Raw genomic sequence first — 16,594 nt, forward strand, 5'->3', positions numbered from 1 at the left:
ATTTTAAGCATCATTTTCGTTCTCAGTGACCCAGAATTAGTAAAGTTTGACTACATTTATTTCAGAAGCATTTTGGCTGTAGAGCAGTGTAATCAGACACATGGGGCAGCCCAAGCAATGGTGGAACAAGGAAACTGAATGCAACTTCCGTGTGGTTGGCATTACGGGACAGGAAACAGATTCTTTCCTCTGTCATTTTCTAGATTTAAAATGGGTATTTTTGTTTATAAATTTAAAAAATATTTTAAAAGAATTTTCTTAATCTGGAATATTGAAAACCTTCTCTAAATACAATTTCTTTTACAGGCCCAATCTTGTAATCCTACACAGGCAAACTTCTACTAATGTCAATGGGGATTTTGCCTGAGTAAGAACCAAAGGACTGACCCTGTATCCAGACTCTGCAAATAGAATCTTCCTATTTTATTCGGCAACCAGCTTTCAGTTTATCTCAATGGAATTCCCACACGCTTCTCCCAGGTGCTGCTATTGTGGATCCATGCAAGTTCTATTACCTTTTAAAGTGCCAATTAATGTAATCCTAAGAAGCCATTTGTTTTCATCTCTCTGCCATCAGGGAAAAAAGCAGCACTCCTCCTTTCAGCAGCTCATTAAATCTTATGAAAATATGTGCCTGCAAAATAGGTAAATTAACCCCAGAAATCCACTTGACAGTGTCTACCCTTGCCAGATTCGCTCTCATTTTTCCATGAAAATAGTAAGCCACTAAAATAGAGTAGTCAGGAAAAAAATCTCACAATTTATTTTAAGACTTCACTAGTTTGTATAAAAGGAGCCTGATTCTCATCTCACTTACATCAGTGTCACTCCATGGACTTTACTGGACTTACTCCTGATTTACACTGATATAAAAGTGAGAGCAGAATAAGGCCCAAGATCTGCCTGACATTCAGGCAATATGTTTCTGTTTGGTCTGCATAAAATGTGACAAACATTTCCCATGATCCCTCTCTTTCTTATATCTATCTATATAAATACTAGAAAGGTTCATCATAAAAACAACTTGTGCTTCTCTACTGTACAAAAATTGAGTAAGAATAGAAGAAACATTGTATCAGAGGGGTAGCCGTGTTAGTCTGGATCTGTAAAAAGCAACAGAGGGTCCTGTGGCACCTTTAAGACTAACAGATGTATTGGAGCATAAGCTTTCGTGGGTGAATGCCCACTTCGTCGGATGCATGAAGAAACATTGGCCTCCAAAGCAGCGGTTCTGATAAAAGTTAATTAAAATTCAGATAGAATAGATTAATAGAACAAATGGAATCTCCATCCTTAGAGGTTTTTAAGGCCCGGCTTGACAAAGCCCTGGCTGGGAAGATTTAGTTGGGATTGGTCCTGCTTTGAGCAGGGGTTTGGACTAGATGACCTCCTGAGGTCCCTTCCAACCCTAATCTTCTATGATTCTATGACTGCCATATTCCTTCCTGTGTGATGCTTGCAGCCTGTATTTTCTACTATGAATACACACATGCACAAAGAGGGTAAGTTATATCTGTAAGGAAATGGAGATGTGTGGGCATTGTTAATATGACAAACAAAAAGAAAATAAAAGAAATTACATTGTGACTTTTCTTAAAGGGATCCCCATCCTTTGTTCAGACTTAAAGCAGAGCTAGTTTTGAGGTAGCCAACCTCATTTTACCATTACAGGTACTAATGTCAAGGGTTTGCAAAGCAACCACAACCTAACTTCCTACAAGATCTCTGCCACAGTCAACAGAACCTTTTGCTTTACTTATTTCCATTTGTGAATACACTTCATAACTAGTTTTTTGTTTGGTGGCTTTCCCCCTCCTTCTCCTCCCCGCTTCCCTCATCCTCATTTTCTGCAGATAAATTTTATTGCTGCAGATTGTTGATGTTACAAATGGCATCTCCCTGAACAACAACCAAATAGGTGTCAGAAACTTTAGCCAGTTGAGCCATTGGACAGGCGTTTGAAGCCAGCTCAGATCAGTTATGATCAAAATTATGCTGCTGCTATCTGATGCTTGTTCAGTGTTGTGTGTAAAATGGATTGGTGGCCTCCATCCAGGAACCATTCCAGTTCTTTGAGGACAGCTGTCCACATCACGGAAGCCACCATCCACACTGGACCTGTTAAAATGCTAACCTCTCCAATTTTATTCCTTTCACTCCGTGTGTGCATGCTTTTAAACTGCATTTTCTCCATGAATCTAGAAACGAAGATGTGTCCTTTTCATTGCTCGGACAGAGTCTCATTGTGAACCTTAGCACTTGTATGGTAATTCTGCCTAGGAAGGTGTTACCCCATGAAAAAAAATTCTAGTGAAGGATACATTTTTCAGAGAACACGTGTGCCCAATTTCTTTTGGCTTTCAGTGGGACTTAGGAGACTAAGTCACTTAGGTGCATCTAAAAATTTTACCCAGAACCAATAGTCAATATAGATTTTATAACAGAAAGAAAAAGAAATTGTAAATTGCCTATATTTCTATTACTTCAAATAGAAGGGAGGCTGTTTTAGTCAAAATCTAATATATCTTTTGACCCAACCCTAAGGAATCCTTTGCAAATTGTGTCAACGCCCTGATCAAAGAAGATGAGAGACCATAATTGGGGGAAGTCCTCTGCAAGCTCCTAGGGCAATGCTACACAGGCAGCAGAGTAAGAACTCTGGAGCTGGGTCACATACATGTCACCCTATGGGAAGGCTCCGAGAGCAGTGAGAGGGAACAATTTATCCATTCTAAGAGCTGTACAGTCCCATTACTGCTTTTTCCTCTGTTCCCCCAAATATATCTAGGATTATAGCCCAAATCGCACCATCTTTTCTTAAGCAGTTCATATTTCAAGCTGTTCTATCTGCTGCGTCTAATTCATAAAGATCTTGCCTTGTGGCTGCTGCTCCCAGGCATAGCATGGTGAGTAGAAACTTGAGAAAGCAGCTCGGGCTTGCCATGCTGGCTAAACCTCAAGTTTAACTGCATCTGGTTGCTGAGACACACTTAGCTTTTTAAATTGTCAATAGATATTGACTGCTCAAACAGAAGTTGCAGGGAAGTTTCAGAAGCCCAGTGACAATTTCATTTGATGAGAGACAGCAGCTAGCTGCAAAGGAGATTAGCAAGTTACCACCGTTGAGAATTCATCGACCAGCTCTTTCTGGGTGAAGATTACAAAGATTTACTGACAGTCCCAGTAACCTAAACAAACTATGATCGCTTAGTCATCCAGTTGTAGCTTTCCCAAAGCCTTCTGGAGCCAATTTACAACCAGATTCTTTTAGCTGTAACAAGCTGCAGGGAGGGATAAAAACTCATTTAGGGACTGATTTCAGCCAGGAAAACTAAGCTTAGGAGCAGCTATGTAATATATCAAGTAGGATCTCCACTCAGTTCTAATTAGTCTGAAAGAAAGAAAAAAATAGTCCACAAACTTGTTTTATTTAAATACAGTGAGATCCTACCACTCTTGCTAGTGAGCCTCCTGCAATTTTTGCTTTCAGAATGTATAAGTTAAATTTATGCATTTGGGTGATGTGCCTGGTCCTTCAAACATTTTATGACTCCAACCTCAGCTAGTGATTTCTACTTTGTAAGTACAGTATTTGCACATGAATGCTGATATACATTGGTAATGTGATCCAAGGTGAAGTGTCCTATTTCTGACATAAGCATAGTTCTTTCTTCTCCTAAGATGGGCAGAATTGCAACTCCAGACTAAATGGTTAATTTTGATATATTTTTCCCAAGTGAAAATCTGAATTTTTTTTCATGTCCAAATTATATTTTTTAAATTTATTTGAACTGACATTTTATTTTTGTAAAAAATTCAAGGCGAGGTGTTTCACAAACTTCCACTCCTTCCCGTTTGTCTGTTTATTCACCTATCGTGTTTTGTCCAAATCTTAGATTGGGCGCTCTCTGCTGCAAGGGCTGTCGTTGTGTTAATTGTTAGTACAGTGCCTAGTTATGGAGTGCACAATTGAAATAACAGATAGAAACAAAATGGCACAAAAGGTATTAACGGTAAAGATAACCAGTTTATAAAAAAATGAGATAAAATAAAAAGCATCCATAAGGTTACTTAAAACTTGCCGGGTGTAAACTCATAAGAAAGGCAAGAGAAGACAGAAAGCCAGTACATATTATTCACAAGAGGGAAAAATCTGTTGTTCAAACAGATAAGTACTTAAATATTGTCTCTTCCCTCCAAACAACGGGGAAAAGATTAGTCTAAGTAAAATTACTAATAATTTGCCAGTTACTATTGAACTACAATAGCTAGAAAGTAAACATAAAAGAAAAAAATCTAGAAAGCAAGGAAATATTAATGTAGAGCCAACATTGCATCCTTGGCTGAAGTCCTGCAATCTTGGTTTCAGCTCTGGCACAAGAGATTGCCTGCACAAATCTTCTGATTGCACAGTTGGGCCCCCAGAATGCTGTTACAGTCAGAAAAGTGGGTATGTGACAGAAACCCTTATGTTTCTTTTGATGGTATGAAAGGGGGCCCATATGAATTCTAAACTCCTGGATTTCAGCACCTGTTAAGCCCCTCCAATTGTAAACATAACCTTTTTTTTTTTAAACACTGTTGTGCTGATAAATGAGATGGAGCATTTCAGCCCTCATCTAATCCCAATCTTTCCCTATCCTGCAATTAAATAAATTAATCATTTTAAATGGGTACATTTCTGAGACAACATCTGAAGAAAAGAAATCCCCATTACCAGACTGGCATTTATATAATAAATTACCCACCCTTGCAGAATTCTGGTCTAGGCTTGTCTGGGGATAGCTAGCAGGCAGAAGGGCCAGTCTGTCCAAAAGTTAATGTACAGCACTAGACAATTACATTACAATGTGAACTGCCTTTTATAAGGAATGTATATATTTTTTTCCTCTCTGAGGGTGAGGGAGAGGGGGCTAATCCAGATTTCTTGATGACCTTGATAGAATCCTGGAAATTCACCAGGATTTTGGGTTTGTGGATTTTTTTTAAAAATCTTTCCCTTCTTGGTGCTTTGTGCCAGGGCTACCATCCTACAGGCTGAGGAGACTTTTCTTCTGGCTGGAGGGGACTCTCTTCAGAGTCCAGCAACACTTCCCATTAATCAACAGTAGGGATGTGAAGCAAACTTTCTCCACCCCCACTGACTCAGCATACTTCTCCCTGCCAGTCCCTGCCTGACTAGTAGCAGGGATCAGCCAGCTAGGTCTGCCTCATGTCACTGTCATGTACAAATGTTGTAATAAATCAGACAATACAAATTGAAACCCATGAATCATAGAATCATAGAAGATTAGGGTTGGAGGAGACCTCAGGAGGTCATCTAGTCCAACCCCCTGCTCAAAGCAGGACCAACCCCAACTAAATCATCCCAGCCAGGGCTTTGTCAAGTCGGGCCTTAAAAACCTCTAAGGATGGAGATTCCAACACCTCCCTAGATAACCCATTCCAGTGCTTCACCACCCTCCTAGTGAAATAGTTTTTCCTAATATCCAACCTAGACCTCCCCCACTCCAACTTGAGACCATTGCTCCTTGTTCTGTCATCTACCACCACTGAGAACAGCCGAGCTCCATCCTCTTTGGAACCTCCTTTCAGGTAGTTGATTGGTTGCCATAATCATCAAAGGAAGACATTTCCTCTCAGTCATTTATTCTTGCCTGGAAAAACACATACAATAATCCTCTCCTATAATTCAATTGCACTAAAGCACTTAACCATTTCATAGGAAAGGCACTGAAAGACCCTGTTCATCCTTGGCCCACCTAAAACAAATAGCAAAGGATATAATAGTTACCATGGCCTAGGTGACAGACAGGTAATTACTTAAATATTGTCTTGTTACAAAGTGGCCATGAAACCACACTAAATTTTGGCAGTATTTTTTCTCAATACACATCTTTGGTTCACTGAAAAGATTGGCTTGATTTATGGTTTCACACCAGATCAGGAAACACTCAGTTCCTCTTAAATTTGAGGGAAAAACAGATAAACTTCATTGGTTTTGACCAGAGCCTGTGAAAAATTTTTCCAATGGAATAGTTTTCCCTTGGTTTCCAATAGTTGGTGGAATTACATAGATTGCATCTAAATTTTGTATGGAAACCAGGCAGCTGCCTGCCTGATTTCTGGCTGGTAGGCAGGCTGAGTTCCCATCCTCCCCAAGTGTTCCTGGGCAGCTTGCTGGCTGCCTCTGTGCCTGGAATTTTTTGAAAATTTCCATTCTGCTTCTCCCGAAATGGGATTTTTTGAAAACTTACACCCATTTCTAACTTTTTGTTCTGATTTGGAACATACACACACAGACTGAGAAACACAAAAGTGTCCATCGAACAGAAATTAGTGTAGTAGCGCAGCTCTCGTTTGAGGTCAACCAAAGTTCCAAATCTCAAAGTGAAACTCAGGGTGTTGGAACCCCATACAGATCAAAGCAGAAGCAAAGGAACACTCAGCTCTGTTCCCAGTTCCACCGAACTCTGATTATCTAGGGAATATGTGGATTTTTTGTTGGACAGGAGTGTTAGGGACACTACCCTAGTCTTTAAAGCTCAGAACTTAAATCAGGTTAAAAATGTTAAATAAATACTTAAAAAACTCTGGACCAAATTTATCCCTGTAGCTCCACTGAAGTCAACAGAGTCAAGACCCAGGGTTAGTTTGGCCCTCTATATTTACCAAAACCTGTATCTTACACAGGTCCAGGCTTTGAGTTTTGAATGAGAGACTTAAATGAAATGAATAACTGGAGCTTGTCTCTGAATTCTCAGCACTGTGCGACATAGAACTGTACCTTGCTCCAGCACTGAATAGGCTGAGGAAACCAATGACACAATTTCACCATCAATGTGGGAGTTCATGAACCTTGACAGAAATAAACTATTTTCTTTGGGTGCCAATATTGTTGACTGGGTTTCATTATTGAGGTAGTATCTCAATTTCAAACTGGAGATGCAGTTAACAGTCGGAAGGTTCCCAATAGCTACTCCTGTTCAGTGGAACTATAAGCTTCCAGTTATATGAACACATCTTGATTGTCACCAGGAGGATCACAATCTGTGGCAAACTTGTCTCACCACAGATGCTAAGACTGAATGGGCCATGAAAACTGCACTATCCTCTCACCCATGGAGGCAGTCTCTGCGGAAGAGGATTTAGAGATATTGATACTATAGTATAATGGGAAATCTATATCTGCTTTCCTGAACTATACCAAAGGAGTTAAAATGTTAGGGTTTGCATCATGTCATAAAATTTCCCACATACATAGTGAGCATGTGAGTATAAACATATAAACAGAGCTGTGCAAATAACTGATTTTTTGGTTTGGTGGCCAAACCAGAAAAAAAAAGAAAAAGTTGTTTCAAGTCAACCAGAAATATTTTGGCAAATCGAAAAAGTGAAAAAAGTTTGTATAGGATTGAAATAAAATGTTGTTTAGTTTTTGTGTTGAAAGAAACATTTCATTTGACCGTAAGCAAAAACATTTTTTAAAAAATATCATTTTGTTTTTGAGGTTATTTTACTTTAAAAAAAATTAAATGATCTAAATTTCAAAATGAAAAGTCATTTCAAATTGAAATGTTTCATTTAGAAAATGTCAAAACAAAGTATGTTTTTCCTTCCCTCCCCCTCTGAAACAATTCAGCAAATTTGATACAAATTGACAAAATGTTTTGGCCAAATTGCCTCTGCATTTTTTGGCCCAGCTGTCCATATAAAGAAGTGCATCAGACATTTGAAACCTAAGACAAGCTTTCACACATAGACACTTTTTTCAGGTTCTAAATGTCACACTTTATTGCTGGTTTCTATCACACCCATGTCTTGGCCTCAGAATATACTGCAAAAACAAAATGAAAATGCAATTAAAAATAAAAGTCCTTCAGATATTGTGTTTTTAAAATTATTACTTTACTGTCGCCTTCTGGATCTACTCCCCTCCACACGAACTGCAAAAATAAAAAAGTTAGTAAAGACTCTTTCATTCGACTGAGTTAATTTAAAACTTGCTGACATTCAGTGTTTAATATCCAGAAATAGTCCTGTGCAAAGCAGACCAACAGAGAAATTGTCTACAATTGATCTTCAGGCCTTTGAAAGCATCATCAAATGTCACTTCTTACAAGAAGCACAGTAACTACAGTGAGATAAGCAATATTTTCCATTAGCTGCAGATAACTGTTGCACCCTCATCTCTCTTACAAACTCCTTCTGCAGTGAAATAAATAAATAATGTCACTCCTGGAATATTTCATTTTAATAATAAGGTTATTATTATATGCGGAGTAAAGCTTTTTTCTTTTCATTTCTTTCTTTCTCCCCTCTCCCCACCCCCCAACGAAAGGATAAAACATCACAGCTATGATTAGTTCCTTTGCCAGCAAGCGAGCCTGACTCTTTAATGTAGCTGCTCTGCTCCTTAGCTTTGTTTTCATTATTATTTGCATTCTGCTGCAGATGACTAAGAGATAGTCAAAAGATCAAAGGTTTCCTTTGATGGTTTATATCAAGGATCCCTGCTGTATTAAAAAGGATCTCAGGTCAGGACATTCTTGTTCACATGCAGATCTGAACAAGGGGCTGAACGCAGTGATCAAACTGGATGAAGGCTGAACACATCCATCAAAGGGATGACCACACTGAACCAAACAGAAGAGGAGGTTCTACTTCCATAACCATGACATTAACTAGCGACAGATGTCTCACTGTGGCTTCTTCTTTGATGTGCCAGGACTAGGAAGAACTAGAGAACCTGGAAATGTTACACATTCTGAATTACTCTAGAACTATATATATCTATCGGAATATATATATATATATATATAATATATATCGGAAAAACAATTTCTAAAATTAAAGGATTTTATTGTTTTCATAAGATCACAACACAGGCGAGTCTTGTGTTACCAAACCACACATCTGCTATAAATAATATATAGCACTTACCATGTGCATTTCACCTTGAAAACATTTACAAACATCAATAAACTAATCAGCACAGCATCGCTATGAAATAAAGTACTATCAGTCGCAGCTTGGAAACGGGGAAACTGTCACAGAGTGCAAGGCCTAGCCTATGCTAGGAAAGTTTGCCAGTACAGCTATACTTTTAGCTAACACATAGGCTAGGTCTACACTTAAACTTTTGCTGGCATATTAATGATGGTTAGAGGTACGATTTTTCATCACATTTTTGTACCAGCAAAAGCCCCAGTTTAGATAGCAGCTTACAGCAGCAAAAGAGTGCTTTTGCTGGTACAGCCTATACCAGTTTCCTGAGCAAAATAAGTTATACTGGAAAAAGGACTTTTATGCTGGTATGACTGCATCTACATAGGGCTTTTGCTGGCATAAAAATGCAACAACAAAAAAATCACATCCCTCACTGACATTAATGTACCCGCGTAAGTTTTAAGTGGATACCTGGTCAAAGTGTAAATTTTTAAAGGTATAGATCACTCACAACTCCCATTACCTTCCTCACCTCAAAGAATCAGGTTCTCAGTAACTTGCTCAAGGCCAGGATTAGAACACAAGCCTGGATTCCCAGCCCCCAGGCCTGTGCTCGAACGACACTTCTGTCTCTTAGGTCATCCTACATAGAACATTAGCTACACAACATGCTGTCTGCCTTTGGTCCATGTTGCAACTGGCATCCAACTAGAAACAATATCTCTGAAATGGTTTGTTTGATTGTTACATTGTGCTCTCTTTCTTGTTTGGGGAGAGGGATAGCTCAGTGGTTTGAGTATTGGCCTGCCTAAACCCAGGGTTATGAGTTCAATCCTTGAGAGGGCCATTTGGGGCAAAAATCTGTCTAGGGATTGGCCCTGCTTTGAGCAGGGGGTTCAACTAGATGACCTCCTGAGGTCCCTTCCAACCCTGATATTCAATGATAAATCTCAGTTTTGGTGGTTATATTTTTTTCAGATCAATGCAATGAGCAGGCTAGTAACTCAAAGAAAGGACAGGCACTATGATTAAAATAAAGAGGAAGTTCAAAGAAATTGTTGAGGAAACAGCTTTATATGAACAACAAAGGGAAGTGTATTTTTATGTTTTCCAAGAAATCCTAGTTATCAGCATGCCATAGAAGAGAATCTGAGCCTACCAAACCAGACAGCCTTGGAACCCCAGATATTATGCATCATTACCTCTATTCACCTGTGAAATCATACCCTGGTTCTTCAATTTGGGCCTAATCTAAAGTCCGCTGAAGTAAATGCTTCTTTTCCACTGACTTCAATGGAGCTTGGAGCAGCCACATAGTTACTTGATTCAATTCCAGAAGGTTTGAAAGGCCTCCACTTAAAGTGTTGGCTCTTTTCCTTCCCCTACCTAATTTTAAACTCATCTCCATCACATAGCTCACCTAACATCATTTTGTAATATCGCCATCTGGAATATATCATTGCTCTTTGGGGTTAACCTATCCTGAAATAGCATCAAGTGGCTAGCTCTAGTGACAAAATTATTTCCCCACCCTATCCCCTCCCTGGTCCCAGCTTTCCCTGTTAAATTCCATTGATCCGCAATGGAATGAAGCAGAACAAATGCTGTTCTGCTACACATGCAGTTTTGCAGATAGAAACACTCAAACTGATCATTTTTCAGTGTGGCTAAGAAGCTGGATTTTGAAAACCTTATTTAAAACGGTAAGCACTTTTTAAACAGTCACAGGGAAGTTAATGGGGCTACTTGTGTTAGTAAGAGCTCACCAGTATGGGTAAAGGTTGCTCAATCTAGCCTTGAACATTTGCTATTTTTAAAGAATCACTGAAGGACAGTTTTCTGTGTACATGTTAATCACTTACTCATCTAAAATGTGAGCAAATACTCAATAAGTGAGTTGATTTGAAGTCTTTAATGTGAATTGTCTTTATTTCCCAACAACATATCATGCAATGTGATGAGGTTGCATATTATGAGCCACACTCTTTGTTACATAACCGTCTACTGAGATGCATTTTCATTGATCTGGGGTGTAAGTGCTACTCTGGGAAAATAAAGTTGCTCAGTAACAATTTGAGGGCAAAACACTCTTGTTTATGCACCAGGCTATCACCCAGATATTCAGCAACTTGAAATAACTTGCAAATAGACTAGTATGTCTATCATTCTGTTTGCTGTCTAATCACTTCCAGTTTGACTTCTCATACAGTTCTTCCTCTAACCAGCCGATAAACACCACAAGGTCCACTGAATTTTGTTTCCCACCAAGACTGCATCTTTATCTCTAGAAAAGATTGATGAAATACAGTGTAAGTAAAACTTTACTAGCAAGGGCCTCTGTGCTTTGCCACACCAAGACCAATGTACTGTGGTCGCTTTGTATCTGCCTCACGGAGTTTGCATGAGTGACAGGCTGATAAATGGTCTTTTTAGCACTGAAACTTAAACAAGGAGTGGATTGAGTGAAATCACAACCTGGTCTGGCTCAAAATGACATATCGAGACAATTTCTCAGTGATCAGTTTCCTGATGGCTGAATTAACTGCAGTTTTATCTTGCTCTGTATTAGCTGCTTTACCTCACTTTCACCAAGTTGCTTTCTTATCACCGTAAACACTGCTGAGTTACTGTAAATTGCCAAAGGGGCAGAACTTTGCTATCCAGCACATAGGTACAAAAATTGGATTTTCTACTTCACTTGTCCATTGTATTTGAAACCATCCCAAGAGAAACAGATTTGTAAAACCACATTTTATCTTGATCCATGGAAAATGTTATACTTAATAATGAATTATTATTTTCATATGATTTGACATGAATTTCAGTGACAGAAGGCCACAAGGCAAGTACATGTAAAAACCCCTCTGTTTAGGCTCTGGTTTTATGTGGTACCTTCAGCTGCCAGGATATAAACCCAAAAGAATTTATGGGAGACCCCTCCCCACCATTCATTTTCAAGTTGCCAAGGTCACATCCAGAATCTGGGGGCAAGCCTTTGAGATTTTGACATTGATAGGAGGGAGGAATGGAGTGGAAGCCTATTAACAGTGCTCCTTGCATCTTCTTAGCCCTTCTCCTAGGGTGAGAGGCCCCTTTAATGAAAGATTGGAGCAGGCCAGTAAATACTAGGGAGGGAGGTGTGATGTTATCTAATTTGAATATAAAAAGAACAGGAGTACTTGTGGCACCTTACAGAGTAGCAGCCGTGTTAGTCTGTATCCGCAAAAATAACAGGAGTACTTGTGGCACCTTAGAGAAGTACTCCTGTTATTTTTGTGGCACCTTAGAGACTAACAAATTTATTAGAGCACAAGCTTTCGTGGGCTACAACCCACTTCTTCTGTAATTTGAATATAATCATGCAAATCATTGCTGCTACCACTGTTATATAATTGCAACGAATCTTATACAAAGTGTAATGCATGGCCAGAAAGGGTTAAGCAGCTTGCAGACTAATTGACCCAGATTCAACCTTTAGAAACATATTGGTAGATAATGTTTGTGTTTTTGTGCATTTACATATCTATTGTTAGAGGTTAACAATGTAATCAAACAGTCCCTGTCTATGCTGTATTCTGTGAATTCAGAGATCAAAAGGACATCTTAACATTTAAATAAACTGTAAACATAGTAATATCACTGTATTCCTCTCTTTGAAATGTATAGCAAATCACCTGCGAATGGCAAAAAAACAAGCAATTGCCTTATGTTGATCCATGTAGCTAATTACCTGCAATGCTTAGGAAATAGGTCTACTTCAAAGTCTCCATGATTGCCTATTGTTCGCCTAAGGACTCCGACCAGTCAAAAAAAGGCCTGGAACAGTATAAAACCCCTGGGGTCCTGATCCTTTTTATCTCAAACCTACTTGATGCTTCCTGCAGGGGAAGCTTAAGTCATCTGGCTGAGATCTCCAGTCCTAACAGGATCCCCTGAATATGGACATTGGACTATAACCTATGGACTATTTCTGAAAGAACTCTTTGCAACTACAAAGCTCACCATCTCTGCTGTGAATCTGATCTCAGAACTGTACTCATGTCTGTATGTATATTAATCTTTTAACCAATACTCTCTCTTTTCTTTTTAATAAATTTTAGTTTAGTTAATAAGAATTGGCTATATGCTTAGCTTAGACTTCATTGAACCTCTTCAAAGGATTTTGTGGTCAGTCAGAGCCTAATCAAAAGCCTTCTGGATTTAAGATTAGGATGAGGTTCATGGGGTCATCCCCACGGCCAGTTAGAAATTGCAAGGATAGTTCTGATTTTTGTAAAGCCTATGATCATCAGCCTTGATTAGAACTTTATTTGTATTAGGACAAAACTGATGCCTTTCAGTTGGGAGACAAAATGTCAGTGGCCACAGCACTGCTGAAGCTTCTCAAAACTATTCTTCCTCATAGGTACATAGGATTCACAACTGTAAGGAATGCAAATCCTTTTCATCCACTGCTTGTCTAAATAATCACAGAATTCAAGATCTGGATCCATCTTGCACTCACACTATTCCATATGTAGATAAGTGAAGGTGGTTCAAGATACATATTGTGACCTGTTTCAATTATGCATTCCAGAATATATCAATAATCCTCCTAGACTACTCTTTTAAAGCTCTGAATTCTTGAGAATCCTCCCTTTCTTAAGATCCACAAAGTTCGCTTTAAGACACTATTATTCCTGGTGGATAAAACTTGCTTTCCCAACTTCAATTTATTCTACCCTGGTTTCAGTTGGGAGACCTACTAGTTGTAACCTGATAGGCCAAACATGGGGTAGGAAGACAGTTATATGTACATGGGAAAAGATCAACTTCCTGCTGTGAAATATGCCACTGAGATATGGCAAGAATACCTAACAAAGTACAATATGGGTCTGGTAAATTTGGCTTATAAACCACTTACACATCATCCTGAAGTTAGTAAAAATATCAGAGCAGTTACACAATGAGACGTCAAGGTCAGCAAAGGATTTATATACTAATCCTTTATATTCTAGAACCATGCTCTCTAGATTGGCAGATTCCTAAATCTTATGTTTTGCAGTATTGGCAAATCTGCCATATGGTACTCACATTTTATGGGGACCGAAAAAGTCACAGTCACCACAAAATCTGAAACCTCCACTGGGGTATGCCTGGGACAGAACGTACAACACACACTATTTCATATTTATCAGTCATCACTGGGACCACAAGGAAGAGGATATTGTGAACTGAGCCTGCCTGCACTGCAAATCTCAATTTGGATTAGGACACTGGAAAAAGGCAAGGTCTGTTTCAACAGGTTTGCAACAAACAAAAGATTAAGAATAATATATACAATTCTTCAAAGAGCTTATTAACTCCCGAGATAGTAGGCCTATGAGACTACGGATGTTCCACAGATTGCACTTATTGCGAAACCTCAAGAATGAACCCTTCCTGCATATCCTCTAGCAGTGCCCAGCTCTGATGAATGGGAATTGTAAGTGGGGTTGGGGGCGGGGGAAGATTGGTGGTACTTCAGAGGTTAAGAAAGCTGTGCTCTCACTAGACACCAAGATGTGTATTGGGCAAAACATTTTGGTTCAAGTCCTGGGTATTTCCTTGCTTTGCAATTAGCAAAAAGCTGCAACACTGTTTCAAAAATCAGTTAAAGAAACCACATATCAAGAGGGCCTAGACTGGTCTCTTATTTATTACTTCTGATTTTGGCAAGGACACACTTCACCCAACTTCTTGGAGTTACCATATCATCTTTATTTTCCCTTTGGTTTTAATTTTCCAATTCTAGCTTTTTAGGTAATATGGTGCTAGAACCACACTTCAATTGTGACAGGTTTCAGAGTAGCAGCCGTGTTAGTCTGTATCCGCAAAAAGAACAGGAGTACTTGTGGCACCTTAGAGACTAACAAATTGATTTGAGCATAAGCTTTCGTGGTGGGCTGTAGCCCAAGAAAGCTTATGCTCAAATAAATTTGTTAATCTCTAAGGTGCCACTTCAATTGTGGTGCAAAAGGAAGCCCCTACTATGTGAAATGTTATTTCTACTGGTGTTATTCTTATGAACAGTTCAATCAACAATCTCTGAAATACAGCTGTCTCTTTCATAGGACATAGTAACCCATCTTCTCTAACAGCACTGTAAAACATTTTTCTAAGGTATGGAACTGAAAAATAAATTCAAATTTAAACCACAGGGGGATTATTATTATTTTTTAAAGCACAAACTAGTCACTCGAGTAAGAATTTGGCCAGAATTCTACAGATAACAATCTTACCCTTGAACAAAGTTCCATGAAATATTTAGGACCTATTGATTTCAATGGAAGTTAGATCAGCCCCTGAATGACCCTAAGTAATCAGGTGTAATTTTACATCTCATCTGAAATTACTGACACGCCACATGCCCCACACATGGAGTAAAGCATAACTGTAGCTGTCAGTAAGCTGAATGGCAGGGAGCAAAAAAGAGAGAATTTTATAAAACCGCCATTTAAAGGAAGTGTTTCATTCTTGGCCTGAGGTGACGTCAACATGCCAAACACAAATTAAACAGATGAATGCCATCCCTACACAGGCTGGAGGCGTTGGCTACAGTGACCCAAGAACCTCTTACTGCCAACGGCCTGCAGAGGAGGAACAGCAAGCATCCTTTGGTGCATTCTAGTTCACCAAAGAATGTCATATCGGTCTTAAATGAAAGCCGGTGTCACAGTGATCATCAATATCATTACAAACCACATGGACAGATGTTGCACATTTAGTTATGTATATATATTGAAAATATGTTCAATAAAGTCTGTATGAAGGTGCCGGTCACCAGCAAAGATGAAAAACAGGTTGTGTGTCTATCTGTTTACATGTAAATTGAGTATTGTCTTGTTCACAATGGGTCTCCTATCACCAGTCTGAACTGAATGCAAATGTATAATTGTAACAATTTCAGAAAGAAACTAACAGGAAGAGAAAAACAGCAGAGGAAGAGAACCTTATCTTGAGGTGCATATCAAAGGTTTGCTTGACTGTTTTTGGACACCCGGGCATCCCTCACCTAGGAAATAAATGGACAGCAAATTTGTTTTATGAAAGTGGGATCTCAACTAGGATTGGTTAAAAACACAATTTTGGGTGAGATAAGCTTCTTTAGCCAAGAAAGCAACTTAGTAGTTAAAGTTTAGTCTCTAAAAAGCATGTTATGATTTTGTTTTATATGTAACCATTTGTTTCCAATATCCTTACTCACTATTACTTGATTCGCTATTCTTTGATCATAAACTTATTCTTGTTTTCATTAAAAATATATCTAAGCACCGTGAAGTTAAGCAAAGTGATGGTTTAAGGCCCAACTTAAATGTATACCCCAAATTAAAAAACACAGTAAAAAGAACTAAAAAAGAGCCACCATGGCTTAACAACCAAGTAAAAGTAACAGTGAGAGATAAAAAGGCATCTTTTAAAAAGTGGAAGTCAAATCCTAGCGAGGTAAATAGAAAGGAGCATAAACACTGCCAAATTAAGTGTAAAAATGTAATAAGAAAATCCAAAAAGGAGTTTGAAGAACAGCTAGCCAAAAACTCAAAAGGTAATAACAAAATGTTTTTTAAGTACATCAGAAACAGGAAGCTTGCTAAACAACCAGTGGGGCCCCTGGATGATCGAGATA

At 38.7% G+C, this 16,594-nt stretch overlaps 1 protein-coding gene and 1 non-coding gene across 2 annotated transcripts in view; both read right to left on the reverse strand.

Moving 5' to 3' along the window:
- LOC112105748 (potassium voltage-gated channel subfamily KQT member 1-like) overlaps nucleotides 1-16,594 on the reverse strand; it is a 582,419-nt gene that overhangs the window by 160,188 nt on the left and 405,637 nt on the right. The gene's annotated exons all lie outside the window — the stretch shown is intronic.
- On the reverse strand, nucleotides 6,588-6,723 carry LOC112105758. Its single transcript, XR_002908045.1, has one exon. It is a non-coding gene; the product is annotated as a small nucleolar RNA SNORA5 (small nucleolar RNA).

This window comes from Terrapene carolina, unplaced genomic scaffold (genome assembly GCF_002925995.2).
Source record: "Terrapene carolina triunguis isolate 2854851 unplaced genomic scaffold, T_m_triunguis-2.0 Scaffold112, whole genome shotgun sequence".
Taxonomy (NCBI): Eukaryota; Metazoa; Chordata; order Testudines; family Emydidae; genus Terrapene; species Terrapene triunguis.